General features: G+C 44.7%; 4 non-coding genes across 4 annotated transcripts; all 4 read right to left on the reverse strand.

Annotated features, from left to right (window-relative positions):
• Positions 1–12,952: 12,952 nt before the first annotated feature.
• Positions 12,953–13,026, reverse strand: trnar-ucg (transfer RNA arginine (anticodon UCG)). The gene has a single exon. It is a non-coding gene; the product is annotated as a tRNA-Arg (tRNA).
• Positions 13,027–15,153: 2,127 nt separating this feature from the next.
• On the reverse strand, positions 15,154–15,235 carry trnas-aga (transfer RNA serine (anticodon AGA)). The gene has a single exon. It is a non-coding gene; the product is annotated as a tRNA-Ser (tRNA).
• Positions 15,236–16,652: 1,417 nt separating this feature from the next.
• trnar-ucg (transfer RNA arginine (anticodon UCG)) lies at positions 16,653–16,725 on the reverse strand. Its single transcript has one exon. It is a non-coding gene; the product is annotated as a tRNA-Arg (tRNA).
• Positions 16,726–18,823: 2,098 nt separating this feature from the next.
• trnas-aga (transfer RNA serine (anticodon AGA)) lies at positions 18,824–18,905 on the reverse strand. Its single transcript has one exon. It is a non-coding gene; the product is annotated as a tRNA-Ser (tRNA).
• Positions 18,906–19,163: the final 258 nt, after the last annotated feature.

Consider the following 19,163-nt stretch of genomic DNA (forward strand, 5'->3'; position numbering starts at 1 on the left):
AGATTGACTGGGATGATCCCTGGTTTGCAGGGACTCTCTTTGAAGAAAAGGCTGAAGAAGTTGGGACTTGACTCATTGGATTTGGGGAAGAATGAGAGGGGATCTTATTGAAACATATAGGCTTATTAAGGGGTATGACAGTGTAAATACTGAGAGGATGTGTCCCATCATGAGGGAACCTGGAACCAGTCTCTGGGTCAGTTACAGAATCAAGGGTTCTGTTTTAGATTTGTCAAGATTAATGCAACACAGACATGGGTAAGGGGTTTCAGTAGCAATGGAGCTGGGGTGAGGTGGAGAAAAGCAACATTTTAGAGATTGGAATTCCTGGTGTTTGCGATTATGTAGATGTCTGATTAGAAGGTCACTTTGGGGTCAGGATATGAGAGCAATATTGTGAAGTTCTGCCTCAGGCATTTCCCAGTAAGAGGGAGGGGCTCAGCAGTAAGGGAAAGGAATAGCAACTGAAGGCAATGGGTTTAACCATTGCAGTGTTTCATTGGAGGAAATTGCAGCCAATCGAGTTGTAGGCGTTTGGTAAGCAGTTTGATGAATGGGTAACAGTGGAGCAATGGAGAGGGATGATCGGGAGAGAGAGCTGGGCATTGTCAGTGTACATGTGAAACCAATACGATGTCACCTCCTGGCAGTGTATAGGTGAGATACAGGAGGGAACAAAGATAGATCCTGGATGGACACCACATACGAGGAATTCAGAAAGGAAAGGGAGAGTGGAGATGGAGCAGGATTTTCCAACAACCTTGAGGTCAAATATTAGTTCTTAGCAGAATTAGAGAGAAGGACATAACCAGAAAAGACAGAAAGAACAAGGAACAATATTTGTGAATTGGGGAGGGGGAGTGATGGGGAGGAGCCCGACTCCAAAACTGCTATTTCTACATCAGTGACATCACCCAACTCCACCCTCGTCTCAGCTCATTTACTGAAATACTCATCCAGCCCTGTGTTATCTCCAGACTTCGTTATCCAAACACAGTCCTGGCCAGCCTCCCACATTCAACTTACATATAGGCTCAAGAGTATCTAAAACCCTACTGCCCAAGTGCTCACTTGTACCAAAACTTGTTGATCCATCAAAAGGCTCCTATTAACAAGCAACAATTTAATATTCTCTCCCTTGATGCAATTCCTGGCTGTGAACATCCCTGTCTCCCTGCACCACACAACCTGAGAGACCCCGATAACTAATTTTCTTTCAGACTCCCAAAGATGCATTTATTCATTGCTTCACCGGTCTGGCTGTTTCGACACGGTCAAGGGAACACTGTCTGGAATTCGCACCCTGACCCTCTCAGACTTGCTTTCCTCCTTTAAGGTATTCCTGAAAACCTGCTTATTTGGCAATACTTTTGATCACCTGACCCAATATCCCTATCAGAATGGGGACATGTCAGAAATTCTCAATTTCTGTGAAATTATAAAAATACAAACCGTTGTTGATTTGCACACACATTGTCAACTCTTCACTGTCGCTGAGTGAATAATCTGCAACATCTCTTACCCAAGTTAATTGTGGGAGCACATTCACCACACGAACTGCAGCTGGACAAGGAAGTCAAACATCACCCTCTCCACAGGCAATGGGACTCTGGCATTAATCACTGGTGTCTGTGGAGGGAGAAACACATAGTTGATATTTCAGGGAGTGCTAAATGCATTACAGGAAGTGAGAATGTTGCAGAATTTGATGGTCAGAAATGGAAGGAAAATGCACTCTTTTGTTGAAAAAAAGAATTATTCACTATCCCAAGATACTGTGGAAAATTTAGTCCGTTGTGAGAGGAGCACATTGTCAGGGGTTGGGCAGCAGAGGAAAATTAACTTACAAAAGGTCTGTGAAAGTAACAGTAAAACACTAAACAAGCCAAACTGCCTGTGCCCAAAGACTTTAACTCCCCTTCCCGCTCCCCCAAAGATATGCAGGTCCTGGGCCACCTCCACCGCCAAATCCCAGGCATCTGATGCCTGGACGAAGAACGCCTCATCATCTGTGTTCAGATCCTCCAACCACATGGGATCAATGTGGATTTCACCAGTTTCCTCATTTCCACTCCCCCACCTTATCCCAGATCCAGCCTTTCAACTCGGCACTGCCCTCTTGAGCTGTCCTACGTTTCCATCTTCCTTCCCACCAATCGGCTGCTGCCTGACCTGCTGTGCTTTTCCAGCATCACACTCTTTGACATTGAAAACATCCTGACTCTGACACTGTGTAAATCCTGCCCTATCACTCCCTACCAAGGAAGGCTGCGCATGCGTCCCCCTACAGCTTGCCCCTCTCAAAGTTGGCGGCCACACACGTGTCCCGTGGATCACTGCCCCCAATAAAGATGGCGGTGATCACTCACACCTTTCACCATTTGAAGCATTTTGCCATTTGCCACAAACACGGGCCTGGGATTTTCTAATTTGTGTTTTCCGATGTGCACTAAGTTCTGTAAAACGTCTCAGCCCGTTCCATTAAAATTTCCTTCTCTTCCTGGTCAATATGTCTTTCCTTAACCATGCCCTGCACCTTCACACATTTCCAATGCCTTGGTCACAACATCACAGTGCTGCCAGTGAAGCTTATCACGTGGTATCACTTTATTCCTGATGAAGGGCTTTTGACCGAAACGTCAATTTCGCTGCTCCTTGGATGCTGCCTGAACTGCTGTTCTCTTCCAGCACCACTAATCCAGAAGCTTATCACGTGGGTGAGTGTAGCCACACCCCTCATTCACTCAGACCAACCGGCACGACCTTGTCTTCCAGCCCCATCCCCATCCTCTTATTGGTCCTGTACTGAGATCAATCACCAGAGGCCCTTTGTGGGTTGGAGCATGCTCAGTGCTTCCTGCTTTTGCTGCTGTTCATCAGGTATAAGAGAGAGTGTTCATTCCTGTTTCTCCTCATGTCAGACATTAACAACAACGACCTGCATTGGATGGAGCCTTTCGCACTGACAATTCTGCTAAAGTGCTTCACGAATGCTGGAAACATTGATTAAAGAGAACAACTTTAAGATACATCTTTGAGGAGGAGTACAGAGGGGGTTGGGAAGGATATTGAAGAGTTTTTTAGATCAGACAAACCGTCTAAAGAGCAACCCACCCAGACCCATTTCCCTACATCTAACACTACGGGCAATTTAGCGTGGCCAATTCACCTAACCTGTACATTTTTGGACTGTGGGAGGAAACCGGAGCACCCGGAGGAAACCCACGCAGACACTGGGAGAATGTGCAAACTCCACACAGACAGTTGCCTGAGTTAGGAATAGAACCCAGGTCTCTGGCGCTGAGAGGCGGCAGTGCTAACCACTATACCACCGTGCCGCCCATCTGCAGCTGTCCTCTGCAGCTCCAATCATGGAGTGATGTCTGTGGGAAACAGCTTACAACGGAGACAGTTAGTGGCTGACCATAGTTTAACAACCCCATGTCCTAGCCCCCCTACCCCCACACACCAGACCTTGTTCTCACAGCCTGCCATTACATACTACCAATGGTTAACCACTAACAGGCTCCAGTAACAGCTAGTCGCCCTCCCCCAGCCAGATCGTTATCCACTCCCTTCTTCTCGCTCTATCCCCACCTATCCTTTAATCCTTACATCCTCCCCTAAACCCTACCTGCTGCATGTAAACCAACATTTTTTCTCTCATTATCAGTTCTGAGGAAGGGACACTGGGTCTGAAACTTTAACTCTGATTTCTCATCACAGATGCTGCCAGACCTGCTGAGCTTTTCCAGAACCTCCTGGTTGTTGTTTCTGATTTACATCTTCCACAGTTCTTTTGGTTTTTATTTACCGGGAGTTTGTAATTCAGGTCCCACAGCCTCTGTCCCAGTCTCTGCTGTCTCTCCCAACCCCAAACAGTGACACTGCACCTGCACAGCTCATCGACAGGTGTCATCTTGCTGGCCACACACCTCATTCACTCTTATTGGCTGCAGGACCACACAGACTCTCCTCCCATTGGTCTGGAGCTGCCGTCAATCAGCCAGGCCCCATTGTGATGAGAGTGGAGGGCTCCTCCCTCTCTCTGCCCTGGGATGAGCTTCATCATTCACAGTGAATGGGACAGTAACACAGATACACAGATCACAGGGCCTGGGGGCTATTCAGCCCATTGGGGCTGGACTCTCTCCCTCTGGAGATGCTGCAAATCTGTCCCAATTCCCCTTCTATTTGCCCACAGCCCCGCAAATCTTTCCTTAAAAATTAAAATTCCAAGTCTCTTTCAGAATGCCTGCTGAATCTGTGTCGTTCAGACTGTTCCAGATGCTCAGAACTTACCGAGTAAAATAGTGTTCACATTTTCACTTTGTATTATTTGCCAATTACTTGAAAGTAGTTACTAAAAGTTGGGACAGTGTTAACAATTCCTCTCTCTCCACAAATTCAAGACCTTGGAACCAAATCTGCACCAGGTCAAAATCACTGCTTCACCTTCTCAGCTCCAAGGACAATTATCTGTGCTGCAGCTTGCTCTCCACAAAAGAGGAACGCATCTTAGTTTATTAACGTCATAGACATATACAGCACAGAAACAGAACTTCGGTCCAATTCGTCCATGCCAACTAGGAACCCTAAACTACTGGAGTCCCATTTGCCAGCTATTGGCCTGCATCCATCAAAACCCTTCCTGTTCACGTACCCAATCGGATGCCTTTTAAATGTTGTGATTTTATCAGCCTCCACTACTGCATCTGGCAGCTCATTCCATACACACACCACACTCAGCTTGAAAACGTTGCCCTTAGATTCCTTTTAAATCGTTGCCCTCTCAACCATGTGCTCTAGTTTTGGACCCACCTAACCTCAGGAAAAAGAACCCCGGCTGCTCACCTTATCCATGCCCCTCGTGATTTTATAAACCTCCATGAAGTCACCTCTCAGTCTTGGACTCTCCAGGGAAATTAACCCCAGCCTATTCAGCCGCTCCCTGTAGCCCAAATCCTCCAAACCTGGCAACGTTTTGTAAATCTTGTCTGAACCTTTTCACGTATCACAACATCCTTCCCAGAACAGGGAAATTCAAACTGAAAACAGAATACGAGAAGTGGCTTAATCAATGTCTTTTAAATGTTGTAATTGTACTAGCCTCCACCCCTTCCTCTGACAGCTCACTCCAAACATGCACTGCCCTCAAACTGTCCAACTCTGGCAAAGTCCTTGCAAACATTTTCTGAAATGTTTCAAGTTTCACAACATCATTCCTGGAACAGGTAGATTGGAACTGAAAACGGAATTCCAGAAGAGGCTTAATCAATGTCTAGTACAGCCACAACATGACGGAGAGCATAACAAAGACTGCATTCACTCCCTTACCTACATGTGACTCTACTTTCAAGGAACTATGTACCTGCACTCCAAGGTCTCTTTGCTCAGCAACACTCCCCAGGACCTTACCAGTAAGTGTATACGTCCTGCCCTGATTGGCCCTTACAAAATCCAACAGCTAACATTTCTTGAAATTTAACTCTATCTGCTATTCCTTGCTCCACTGGCCCATCTGATCAAGATCCTGTTGTATTCTGAACTAACCTTCTTCGCTGTCAACTACACCTCCAATTTTGGTTTCTTGTGTAAAGCTACTAACCATACCTCATATATTCACATCCAAGTCATTTATTTAAGTACCCAATAATCGATCCTTGTTGCACACTGCTGCTCACAGACCTCCTGTCCACAAAGCAAATCTCCTTCATCACCCTCTGTCTCCTACCATGAAGCCAGTTTTGTACCCAAATGGCTTGTTCTCCCTTCATTCCATGTTATCTAACCCTGCTAACCAGTCTGCTTTGTGGAACCTTGTCGAATGTCCATATAAACAATGTTCACAGCCTGGTTTAATCAATTTTCTTTGTCACTTCAAAACACTCACTCAAGTTAGTGAGACACGATTGTGCACGTACAAAGCCACAGTGACAACAGTCAATGAGTATTCCTTACTTTTCCAAATAGATGGACATCCTGTCCCTCAGAATCCCTTCCAACAACTTGCCTGCCACTGACTTCAGGCTCACTATTCTCTTGTTCCATGGCCTCTCCTTATCACCTTTTTAAAATAATGGCACCTCAGCTGTCGCTATCAATGATACAAATACCTCAGGAGAGGCCCAACAATCACTTTCCTAGATTTCCAGACAGTTCCGGGATACATCTGATCAGGTCCCAGGGCTTTATCTACCTTGATGCGATTCAAGACGTCCAGGAACACCTCCACTGTAACATGGATACTTTTCAAGTTCTCTCTGTTTATTTCCCCAAATTCTCGAGATTCCATATCTTTCTCCAGTAAAAAGGACGTGAAATATTTGCATATCTTTCCCACCCCCAGGTGGTTCCATAGACAGCCTCGTTAATCTTTAAGGGGTCCTATTCTCTGGTCCAGTTCAACTTTTGTCTGTGATATATTTGTTTAATCTCTTTGATTTCTACTTAAACCATTTCCTGAAGCTATTTCATGTCAAACAGCATCAGCAGCAAGCAACAGAGGTAAACAAATCCCACAACCAATAGATCAGATCGGAGCTCTGCAGTTCAGCCACACCCAGTTGTGAACGGTGATGGACAATTGAACAACTCTCTGGAGAAAACATCACAGATATCCCCACCCTTACTGATGGAGGGGTCTCACACACCCACGCACCAGATAAGATGACAGCATTTGCAGCAATCTGCAGCCAGAAGTGCAAAGTGGGATGATCCATCTCAGCCTTCTCCAGTGGTTTCTAACATCACAGATGTGAGTTTTAAGCCTGTATGTTTCAGTGCGAATAACATCAAGAAATGGTTAAGTAGTGCAAAGGCTACGGGCCCGACCAATATTCTGGCAATAATACTGATGGTTTGAGCTCCAGAACTTACCACCCACCAAGCCAGGTACCGCTCCAGCACTGGCATCTACCGACAATGTGGAACATTGCCCAGGAATATTCAACACAAAAACACAGGGCAACCCAACCCAGGCAATTTCCATCTATCAGTCCACACTCGATCAGCAGTAAAGTGATGGAAGATGTCATCGACAGGGCTATCAAGCAGCTGCTGCTCAGCAACAGCCAGCTGAGTGACACTCATTTTAGGCTCCACCAGGGCCACTCAGCTCCCGATTGTGTTACTGCCCTGATTCACAACCTGGCAACTAACTGAATCCCAGAGGCGAGGTGTGGGTGACAGCCCAGTCCCACTCCAAGACTACGATTTCTAGTTGTGTAAAACCCTTGTCTCAGCTCATACACTCTCATCCACCCTGTGTTATCTCCAGACTTCAGTATCCAAACACACTCCTGGCCAGCTTCCCACATTCAATCTCCCTGTAATCTTAAAAACTAAATCTCTGCTGCCCAAGTACTCCCTCGTACCAAAACTTGTCGATCCATCAAAAGGCTCCTATTCATAATCAACAACATAGAGCCAAAGAGATGTACAGCATGAAAAACAGATCCTTCAATCCAACCCGTCCATGCCGACCAGATATTCCAACCCAATTCCGTCCCACCTGCCAGCATCCGGCCCACATCCCTCAATTTAAAATTCTCACCCTTGATTTAATTCCTGGTTGTGATCATCCCTAGCTCGCTGCATCTCACATCCTTGAAGATCTCGACAACCCATTCTGTTCGAGACTCCCAATGACCTGTTAATTGATTACTTCACCTGTGTGGCTGCTTTTACAGTTGCCAAAGCAATATTTTCTGAAATTCGCAGCCAAAACCTCACAGGTCTGCTTTCCTCCTTTAAGACATTCCTCAAAGCCTGCTTATTTGGCAATGCTTTTGGTCACCTGACCTAATATCATCCTTCTCTGGCCTCATGTCTAAAGTTCCCAATAATATTTTTGTGAAATTATAAGCAGGATAATAAAACTACAAACTGTTCTTGATGTGGACATTACCTTCAAATCATCACTGTTGCTGTAATGAATACTCTGTAATGTCTCTTACCCAACCACATTGTGGGAGCACCTTCACCACTGCAGCTGTACAAGAAAGTCAAACATCACCCTCTCAACAAGCAACAGGGCTTTGGCATTAATCACTGGTTTCTGTGGAAGGAGAAACACAGTTGATATTTCAGGGAGTGCAAAACAGATGACAGGGAATGAAAATGGTGCAGAATGTGATCGTCAGAAATGGAAGGAAAATACACTTGCTTATTGGAAAAATGAATTCTTGACTGTCAAAGATTTTCCAGAAAAAAATTAATAAGCAGCACATGGTCAGGGGCTGGGCGGCAGAGAAAAATTAACTTACAAAAATGTCTGTAAAAGTAATTGTAAAATACTAAACAGACCCAAAATACACCCATTGTTTGGTACTGAGCAAGCTAGATATTGACAAAGTGGTCATAAGGGAGCCCAGAGATGAAGCAAAGCAGTATAAGCTGTTATGATCCCACAGTCATCGAGATGTATAGCACCGACACAGACCCTTCGGTTTAACTCATCCATGCCAACAAGGTATCCGAACCTAATCCATTCCCATTTGTCAGCACTTGGCCCATATCCCTGTAAACGCTTCCCAATCATATCATGTGTCCATTTAGATGCCTTCAACAAGTTTTAATTGTACTAGCCTCCACCACTTTCTCTGGCAGCTCATTCCACTCACTGCATGAAAGAGTTGCCCTTCAGCCCCCTTTGAATTTTTGCCCCGTTCACCCTAAAGCAATGTCCTCTACTTTTGGAGACCACTACTCCAGGGAAAACATCTTGTTCATTTACCCTGTTCATGCTCCTCATGATTGTATAAACCTCCATAACATCACCGCTCAGCCAATGGCACTCCAGGGAAAACAGCCCCAGCCTTTTACGCCTCACCCTATAGCTCAAATCCTCCAACCCTAACAACATCCTTGTAAGTCTTTTTTGAAACCTTTCAAGTTTCACAGCACCCTTCTGATTGGAGGCAGGCCAGAACTGCACACAATATTCCAAAAGTGGCAGAACGAATGTCCTGTACAGCAACATGACCTCCCACATCCTATACTCAATGCTCTAACCAATAAAGGAAAATATACTGAACACCTTCTTCATCATCCTATCTACCTGCAAATTGACTTGCAAGGACTATGATCCTGCAGTCCAAGGTCTCTTTGTTCCGCAAGGGTCTCCAGGGCCTTGCCATTCAGTGTATAAGTCCTGGGCTGAAAAACGTGTTGCTGGAAAAGCACAGCGTGCCAGGCAGCATCCAAAGATCAGGAGAATCGACGTTTCGGACATGAGCCCTTCTTCAGGAATCCTGAAACATTTTTCAGCTCTGATCTCCAGTATCTGCAGTCTTCACTTTCCCCTAGTGTATAAGTCCTGCCCTGACTTGCTTTTCCAAAACGCAGCACCACACATTTATCTAAATTAATCCGTATCTGATCAATATCTCACTGTAACCTGAGGTAACCTTTTTCACTATGCACAATACCTCCAATTTTGAATGACATGCAAACTCAGTTACGACAGCAAGTCATTTAAATGAATGACGAAACAAATCCAGAAATAAACATCCATTACTCTGAGTGTGAATGTGTTCTGTGTAAATCCTGCCCAATGACTCTGTACCAGAGAAAGGCTGCACATGCGCCATGCTGCACCTTGCCCCCTACAAAGATGGCGGCCGCACACGTGTCCACTGAATCGTTGCCCCGAATAAAGATGGCGGCGCTCACTCAGGCCTGCAGCCGCGCTGAGGCAATTCCCCGTTTACTACAAACACGGGACTGGGTTCTTCAAATTTGTGTTTTCCGACGTGCACAACATGTTTGTAAAACCTCTCCGCTCATAGTAACACAGTTTTTCTCCCGTTTCCCTCTGTTTATTTATTTCTTTCCTTACCGTATCCTTTCGCTCCATAACTTCCCGATCATTCATTACAGCGACTCTCCTCCGCGCGCGAGGGTGATCACGTGGTTTAGTCTAGTTCTGCCTCTAGTTCACTTTGATTGGTTGGAGGACCACCCTCCCGCCAGGTGTCCCATAAAACATCACGAGGGATATCTTGGTAATTGATTACTCTACTGGTGACTTAATTTTCCTATTTTCTTGCAAACCATCTCTTTAATTGTGAGCATCAGAAAAGGCTTTGTTTTGCCAGCAAGAAATAAATATGTGATTAACCTTTGTTCGTTTCATGTATAAGAACACTGAGACTCCTCTGCACCGCACTTCTTTTTTTATCGATCGATTTTAACACTCGTGTGTCTTTTGATTCTTCCCAACAAAGTATATGACCTCGCATTCCCTACATGAAACTGCATCTGCCAAGAATACTCTAATTGTTGGAGGGAATCCTGAGGAACAGAATGTACATGTATTTGGAAAGGCAAGGACTGATTCGAGATTATTAACATGGCTTTGTGCGTGGGAAATCATGTCTCACAAACTTGATAATTTTTTTGAAGAAGTAACAAAGAAGATTGATGAGGGCAGAGCAGTAAATGTGATCCATACGGTCTTCAGTAAGGTGTTCAATAATGTTTCCCATGGGAGACTGATTGGCAAGGTTAGATCTCATGTAACAGCAGTGGACCTAACACCAACCCTTGTGTTACGGCGCCAGGACCTAAACTCCAAGAAGAACATGTTACATCAACTACAACACTGTTTTCTGTTGGCAAGCCAATTACTGATCAAAGCTGGAAACTCTCCCATAATTCCATTCCTCCGCATTTTGTATAAAAGCCTATTGTGGAGAAACTTATCGAACAACTTGCTGAAACCCATATACACCACATCAACCGGGTTACTGTCATCTACCTGTTTGGTCACTTTGTCAAAAAAGTCAACGAGATTCGTTAAGCAATGCCTAACCATCACAAAACTGTGCTGACTGTCCCTGATCAGATTATTCTTTGCGAGATGGTCATAAATCCTATCTATAATAACCTTTTCCAACACGTTACCAACAACTGCAGTGAATTCACTGGTCTGTAATTATCAGGGTTGTCTCTACGAAACCTTTTGCACAAGAGAACAACATATGCTATGCTCCATTCCACGGGCTCTATTCCTGTAGACAACGATGATTTGACGATCAATTCCAAAGGCTCATCAATGTCTTCGCTTGCTTCCCAGAAGGTTCCTAGGACAGATCCCATCCGGCCCAGGGGACTTGTCTGTTTTCACAATCTTCAGTATTTCTATTACCTAATCCTTGTGAACCTCAATCTCTACTACACTAGACGCAAGTATCTCTGTATCTTCCTCGCCAACGTTTTCATTTCTATATCGAACACTGTCGAAAAATATTAATTTAGTGCTTCCCCTATCTCCTCTGACTCCACACAAAACTTCCCACTATTATCCTTGATTGTCCCAAATTTAACTCTCGTCATTCTTAGAGATAATGCTTTAAATACAGAACATTTCTGATGAAGAACTCGAATTTCCCAAGTCGAATCAAATTACCGGTCTGGTTTGCAAGATAAGCGTTCTGAACATCGAGTAGAAATTGTTCCAGCGGGAAAGCATTCACAACGTACGTCAGCAGGACACGAACCGACGTGGGGAAACCCCAAAGAACTTCTCATCATTCAGCTTAACCACGCGGCCATGACGACAGACAAAGCTGCATCGTTGAGCAGTGACCAAATCAGCCGATATCTCATTGAAAGCTGCCGCTGACTTGATGAGTTAAATGCTTCCATCTCCTTTCATACCTTTGCTGTCATTTGTAAGGTGCGAGACACCAATGTAAAAGAAGAAAAGCACAATGTTTGGAAAAGATATTTGCAGCAAACTGAGTCAAAATTATTTATTGAAAGGAAAATCACACTTGGCAATTTGCTAGACCTCTTTGCGAACATGACCAGCAGAGGTAATCAAGGGAGCTATTGATCTGAGTATTCTTGGACATGAAACAAACAAAGGTTAGTGACATATTCATTTCTCTTTTTAGCGAACGAAATGGTCTTTCCTGATGGTTACAATGAAAGAGTTGGTTCCCAATAAAAGACAGAGATTAAGTCGCTTGTAGATACACTTCAATGTGATACGATTCACTTTCAGCCCCTAATTACCCCAGAGATGGAGGGGGTGAGTTACTTTTCTTCAATTTTCTTGAATTGGGAACCAGCGACACTGAAGGAACTAGGCAAAAGTGAGGACTGCAGATGCTGGAAGCCTGATTTTAGATCAGAAAATTTTGGAAAAGCACAGCAGCATCCGAGGAGCAGGAAAGTCGATGTTTCTGTTGCCAGTCTTTCTGCGTTCCGCAATCAATTTTCGTTTTTGGCTCAGATTTCCAGCAACTGCAGCTATTCGTATTATGTTAACATTCATAATGTTTTGGACAAAACCAATGACCTGCTAGCATCGGAAAATCGGCAGAAGTACTGGTACACCGACATGTTAGCTGAACAATACCAGCATTCCATGAGCCGGAATACGATCCGGGCCACGGTTCTGAGAGTATGGAATCCTCACAAGTAAATAACAAGACAAGGCGATAGATACTGTCGTATTTGGTGTAAATAAAACACACTTTATGAACATTTTCCTTGCAGATTATTTTCAACTTGTCTTCGTAGATTTACAAAGTGGAAAAAGGCCATTCTACCTGTGTGCATTGCGGCTAATCAGAGAGCCAATCATTCCAGTCGCAGTTTCCAACTTTGGCCCAAAGTCTCGTGTGTTCTAATGTTCCCAGTGCAAATGTCAATGACTTTATCCTGTGTTCTTAAATGGCACAATAATGGGGCAGATGTGTGACCTTTGCACAGCGACTTGTAACTCTTTTGAGGAACTTATGCTCATTTTCACCCACAAAGGGAGACACACAGAAAGATACCCCCAAAGCGACAGAGGTCTCCGTTGTGGTGAGCTGGAATTTGAAATGCAGAAGAGGACAAATGCAAGTTTCAAATGTGGAAGCACAGAAGCGACGTCCCGGCAGGACATCACAGGGGAGCGTCAACGTGGGGCACGGTTAAAGTCAGACATTCCCCTCGAGCCAGGTAGGACTCGAACCTACAATCTTCTGATCCGAAGTACAGACGCGTTATCCATTACGCCACTGGCCCAACAGACACGCACACCGCTGGCAGAATGTCGATATGTAATGCCATTGACTTTCACGGAATCAGAATTAAAAAGGTGAACAAGCAGCGAAGAAAATCACCAACACTGCTTCACTTCGAAGTTTCCAATTTGTGAAGCAGTGACTTTCACTGGCAAAGGAGAAACATTTGTCCTCAGCTGCCTGCTTCGGGGTCGCCTCCTTCTCTGCTGGAAGTTTCCATCGTTTTATTCGCAGTCCCGACGCGAATTCATGATCCACTCCAGTGAAAACCTGTCATGGTGTCGTCTAAGCAAGACCCTGCCGAAACTCTGCGAGAGACATCTGGTCATTTCGAGCTCAGGATGTGGAATTAGACGAGCTGCGTGACACCTTTTATTGGCGCCGCCACTTCACTGCAAATTAGCGGCTCAAAACGAGCCGTTGTTAGCATCAGCTTGATTTGTACCTTCCTGTCGTGCATTTGCTGAACAACATCAGATAGATCCCGTCCGGCCCAGCTGACTTATCTATTTTCACACTCTGCAGTATTTCTAATATCTCTTCCATGTGAACCTCAATCTCTTCTGGTCTAGACGCAAGTATCTCTCTATCTTCCTCGCCAACATTTTCATTATCTATAGCGAACTCTGTCGAAAAATATTTATTTAGTGCTTCCTCTATCTCCACTTACTCCACATACGACTTCCCACTATTATCCTTGATTGTCCCAAATTTAACTCTCGTCATTCTTTTAGTGCTCACATACCTATGGAAAGCCTTAGGGTTAACCCTGATCCTATCTGCCAACAACTTCTCATGTCTCCTCCTGGTTCTTCTCAGCTCTCTTTTTAGGTCTTTCCTGATATCGTTGGAACCCTCGAGCGCTCGAACTGAGTTTTCACGTTTTCTCCTAACATAAGACTTCTTGTTCTTCTTGACCAGGGTTTCCACTAGCTTAGTAAAGCACGGCTCACGCGTTCTATATCTTACTCCCTCCCTGACAGGTACATACTTATCTAGGACACACAGGAGCTTTTCCTTGAATAACCTCCACATTTTTAATGTGCTCACCCCCTACAGTTTCCTACCCCACTCTACGATTCCTAAATCTTACCTCATTGCATCGTGATTTCCCTTCCACCAGCTGAAACTCTTGCTCCGTGGAGTACACCTATCCCTTTCCATCACGAAAGTAAACCTGAGAGAATTGTGATCGCTGTCTCCACAGTGCTCACCTACTTCCAAATCTAAAACCTGGCCAGGCTCACTACCCAGTACTAAATCGAAAGTGGCTTCTTCCCTTCAAGGCATGTCTACATACTGTGTCAGGAAGCCCTCCCGCACACAGTGGACAAAAACTGACCCATCTATAGTACTCGTACTGTAGTGATCTCAGTCAATATTTGGATACTGTCTTGAGTGTTCCAGAGTTTTTCATTATCCCACAGTCCAGATGAAGTTTGTATTCCTCGCGTACGGGAGCGAGAATTCTTTCAATGTCTCAGATCAGTTCCTGTGCCGAGAAGATCAGAGTCAATGTCCCTTCCTCTACTCGGACTGACAATTTACACTTCTTGTATCTCCTATGATTCCATTTCCCAAAGGGTTTCTCAAGATTTCCAAAGCTGGAGCCTAAATTATATGGTTTGCTTCCTAATCATTTTTCCAACTGCCAACTGACAATATTTTCACAGTAACTCTTCACAATCCTCTGGCTTGCACAATGTCCAGGGATGAGAAGTCCCGTTTGGTGGAGAGAGTTCCTAGGCTGGTGAGTTTCACTTTGGAACAAAGATGGTTAAGTGGCAATTTCCTGCGGTCGTTTGTAATGATGGGAGAGGGAGCGGTGGGGAATGAGCTCTCTGACGAGCAGGAGGAAGTGTTGCCAATGACCAGAGTCAGAGAACAGAGGACAAGGGATGAAAGGACTCTAATGAAAAGCAGCACTTCTGCTCAGGGCGTTCAATAACAACTGCAGAAACCCGATGTGTCGAGCAGTGTATCTGGAAAGAGAAACAGAGATCATGTTTTAAATGTGGAGCATTTCTGATGAAGAACTCGAGTTTCTCAAGTCTAATCAAATTACAGGCCTGGTTTGCAAAACAGGCTTTCTGAACTTTGAATAGTTCCAGCAGGAAAGCGTTTATAACGTAGTCAGCAGGATTCGAACCTACGTGGGGAAACCCCAATGGATTTCTAATCCATCGCCTTAACCACTCGGCCATGACTACAGACAGCACCGCCCCCTGAGCATTGACCAAATCAGCCGTGATCTCATTGAAAGCTGCCGCTGACTTGAGTTACATGTTTCCATCTCCATTCATACCTTTGCTGTCATTTGTAAGGTGCGAGACACCAATGTAAAAGAAGAAAAGCACAAAGTTAGGACAAGATATTTGCAGCAAAATTGGTTCAACATTATTTATTGAAAGGAAAATCACACTTGGCAATTTGCTAGACCGCTTTGCGAACATGACCAGCAGAGGTAATCAAGGGAGCTATTGATCTGAGTATTCTTGGCCATGAAACAAACAAAGGTTAGTGACATATTCATTTCTCTTTTTAGCGAACGAAATGGTCTTTCCTGATGGTTACAATGAAAGAGATGGTTCCCAATAAAAGACAGAGATTAAGTCGCTTGTAGATACACTTCAATGTGATACGATTCACTTTCAGCCCCTAATTACCCCAGAGATGGAGGGGGTGAGTTACTTTTCTTCACTCTTCAACTCGACAGCATGGAGGTACAGACATGAAACCGCTAGAGATGGAGTTCTTGAATTGGGAACCAGCGACACTGAAGGAACTAGGCAAAAGTGAGGACTGCAGTTGCTGGAAACCTGATTTTAGATCAGAAAATTTTGGAAAAGCACAGCAGCATCCGAGGAGCAGGAAAGTCGATGTTTCTGTTGCCAGTCTTTCTGCGTTCCGCAATCAATTTTCGTTTTTGGCTCAGATTTCCAGCAACTGCAGCTATTCGTATTATGTTAACATTCATAATGTTTTGGACAAAACCAATGACCTGCTAGCATCGGAAAATCGGCAGAAGTACTGGTACACCGACATGTTAGCTGAACAATACCAGCATTCCATGAGCCGGAATACGATCCGGGCCACGGTTCTGAGAGTATGGAATCCTCACAAGTAAATAACAAGACAAGGCGATAGATACTGTCGTATTTGGTGTAAATAAAACACACTTTATGAACATTTTCAACTTGTCTTCGTAGATGTACAAAGTGGGAAAAGGCCATTCCACCTGTGTGCATCGCGGCTAATCAGAGAGCCAATCATTCCAGTCGCAGTTTCCAACTTTGGCCCAAAGTCTCGTGTGTTCTAATGTTCCCAGTGCAAATGTCAATGACTTTATCCTGTGTTCTTAAATGGCACGATAATGGGGCAGATGTGTGACCTTTGCACAGCGACTTGTAACTCTTTTGAGGAACTTATGCTCATTTTCACCCACAAAGGGAGACACACAGAAAGATACCCCCAAGGCGACAGAGGTCTCCGTTGTGGTGAGCTGGAATTTGAAATGGATAATAGGGCAAATGCAAGTTTCAAATGTGGAAGCACAGAAGCGACGTCCCGGCAGGACATCACAGGGGAGCGTCAACGTGGGGCACGGTTAAAGTCAGACATTCCCCTCGAGCCAGGTAGGACTCGAACCTACAATCTTCCGATCCGAAGTCAGACGCGTTATCCATTACGCCACTGGCCCAACAGACACGCACACCGCTGGCAGAATGTCGATATGTAATGCCATTGACTTTCACGGAATCAGAATTAAAAAGGTGAACAAGCAGCGAAGAAAATCACCAACACTGCTTCACTTCGAAGTTTCCAATTTGTGAAGCAGTGACTTTCACTGGCAAAGGAGAAACATTTGTCCTCAGCTGCCTGCTTCGGGGTCGCCTCCTTCTCTGCTGGAAGTTTCCATCGTTTTATTCGCAGTTCCGACGCGAATTCATGATCCACTCCAGTGAAAACCTGTCATGGTGTCGTCTAAGCAAGACCCTGCCGAAACTCTGCGAGAGACATCTGGTCATTTCGAGCTCAGGATGTGGAATTAGACGAGCTGCGTGACACCTTTTATTGGCGCCGCCACTTCACTGCAAATTAGCGGCTCAAAACGAGCCGTTGTTAGCATCAGCTTGATTTGTACCTTCCTGTCGTGCATTTGCTGAACAACATCAGATAGATCCCGTCCGGCCCAGCTGACTTATCTATTTTCACACTCTGCAGTATTTCTAATATCTCTTCCATGTGAACCTCAAACTCTTCTGGTCTAGACGCAAGTATCTCTCTATCTTCCTCGCCAACATTTTCATTATCTATAGCGAACTCTGTCGAAAAATATTTATTTAGTGCTTCCTCTATCTCCACTTACTCCACATACGACTTCCCACTATTATCCTTGATTGTCCCAAATTTAACTCTCGTCATTCTTTTAGTGCTCACATACCTATGGAAAGCCTTAGGGTTAACCCTGATCCTATCTGCCAACAACTTCTCATGTCTCCTCCTGGTTCTTCTCAGCTCTCTTTTTAGGTCTTTCCTGATATCGTTGGAACCCTCGAGCGCTCGAACTGAGTTTTCACGTTTTCTCCTAACATAAGACTTCTTGTTCTTCTTGACCAGGGTTTCCACTAGCTTAGTAAAGCACGGCTCACGCGTTCTATATCTTACACCCTCCCTGACAGGTACATACTTATCTAGGACACACAGGAGCTTTTCCTTGAATAACCTCCACATTTTTAATGTGCTCACCCCCTACAGTTTCCTACCCCACTCTACGATTCCTAAATCTTACCTCATTGCATCGTGATTTCCCTTCCACCAGCTGAAACTCTTGCTCCGTGGAGTACACCTATCCCTTTCCATCACGAAAGTAAACCTGAGAGAATTGTGATCGCTGTCTCCACAGTGCTCACCTACTTCCAAATCTAAAACCTGGCCAGGCTCACTACCCAGTACTAAATCGAAAGTGGCTTCTTCCCTTCAAGGCATGTCTACATACTGTGTCAGGAAGCCCTCCCGCACACAGTGGACAAAAACTGACCCATCTATAGTACTCGTACTGTAGTGATCTCAGTCAATATTTGGATACTGTCTTGAGTGTTCCAGAGTTTTTCATTATCCCACAGTCCAGATGAAGTTTGTATTCCTCGCGTACGGGAGCGAGAATTCTTTCAATGTCTCAGATCAGTTCCTGTGCCGAGAAGATCAGAGTCAATGTCCCTTCCTCTACTCGGACTGACAATTTACACTTCTTGTATCTCCTATGATTCCATTTCCCAAAGGGTTTCTCAAGATTTCCAAAGCTGGAGCCTAAATTATATGGTTTGCTTCCTAATCATTTTTCCAACTGCCAACTGACAATATTTTCACAGTAACTCTTCACAATCCTCTGGCTTGCATAATGTCCAGGGATGAGAAGTCCCGTTTGGTGGAGAGAGTTCCTAGGCTGGTGAGTTTCACTTTGGAACAAAGATGGTTAAGTGGCAATTTCCTGCGGTCGTTTGTAATGATGGGAGAGGGAGCGGTGGGGAATGAGCACTCTGACGAGCAGGAGGAAGTGTTGCCAATGACCAGAGTCAGAGAACAGAGGACAAGGGATGAAAGGAATCTAATGAAAAGCAGCACTTCTGAAAGAGCGTTCAATAACAACTGCAGAAACCCGATGTGTCGAGCAGTGTATCTGGAAAGAGAAACAGAGATCATGTTTTAAATGTGGAGCATTTTAATCAAATTACAGGCCTGGTTTGCAAAACAGGCTTTCTGAACTTTGAATAGTTCCAGCAGGAAAGCGTTCATAACGTAGTCAGCAGGATTCGAGCCTACGTGGGGGAACCCCAATGGATTTCTAATCCATCGCCTTAACCACTCGGCCATGACTACAGACAGCACCGCCCCCTGAGCATTGACCAAATCAGCCGTGATCTCATTGAAAGCTGCTGCTGACTTGAGTTACATGTTTCCATCTCCATTCATACCTTTGCTGTCATTTGTAAGGTGCGAGACACCAATGTAAAAGAAGAAAAGCACAAAGTTAGGACAAGATATTTGCAGCAAAATTGGTTCAACATTATTTATTGAAAGGAAAATCACACTTGGCAATTTGCTAGAACGCTTTGCGAACATGACCAGCAGAGGTAA

This window comes from Chiloscyllium punctatum, chromosome 29, assembly GCF_047496795.1.
Source record: "Chiloscyllium punctatum isolate Juve2018m chromosome 29, sChiPun1.3, whole genome shotgun sequence".
NCBI lineage: Eukaryota > Metazoa > Chordata > Chondrichthyes > Orectolobiformes > Hemiscylliidae > Chiloscyllium > Chiloscyllium punctatum.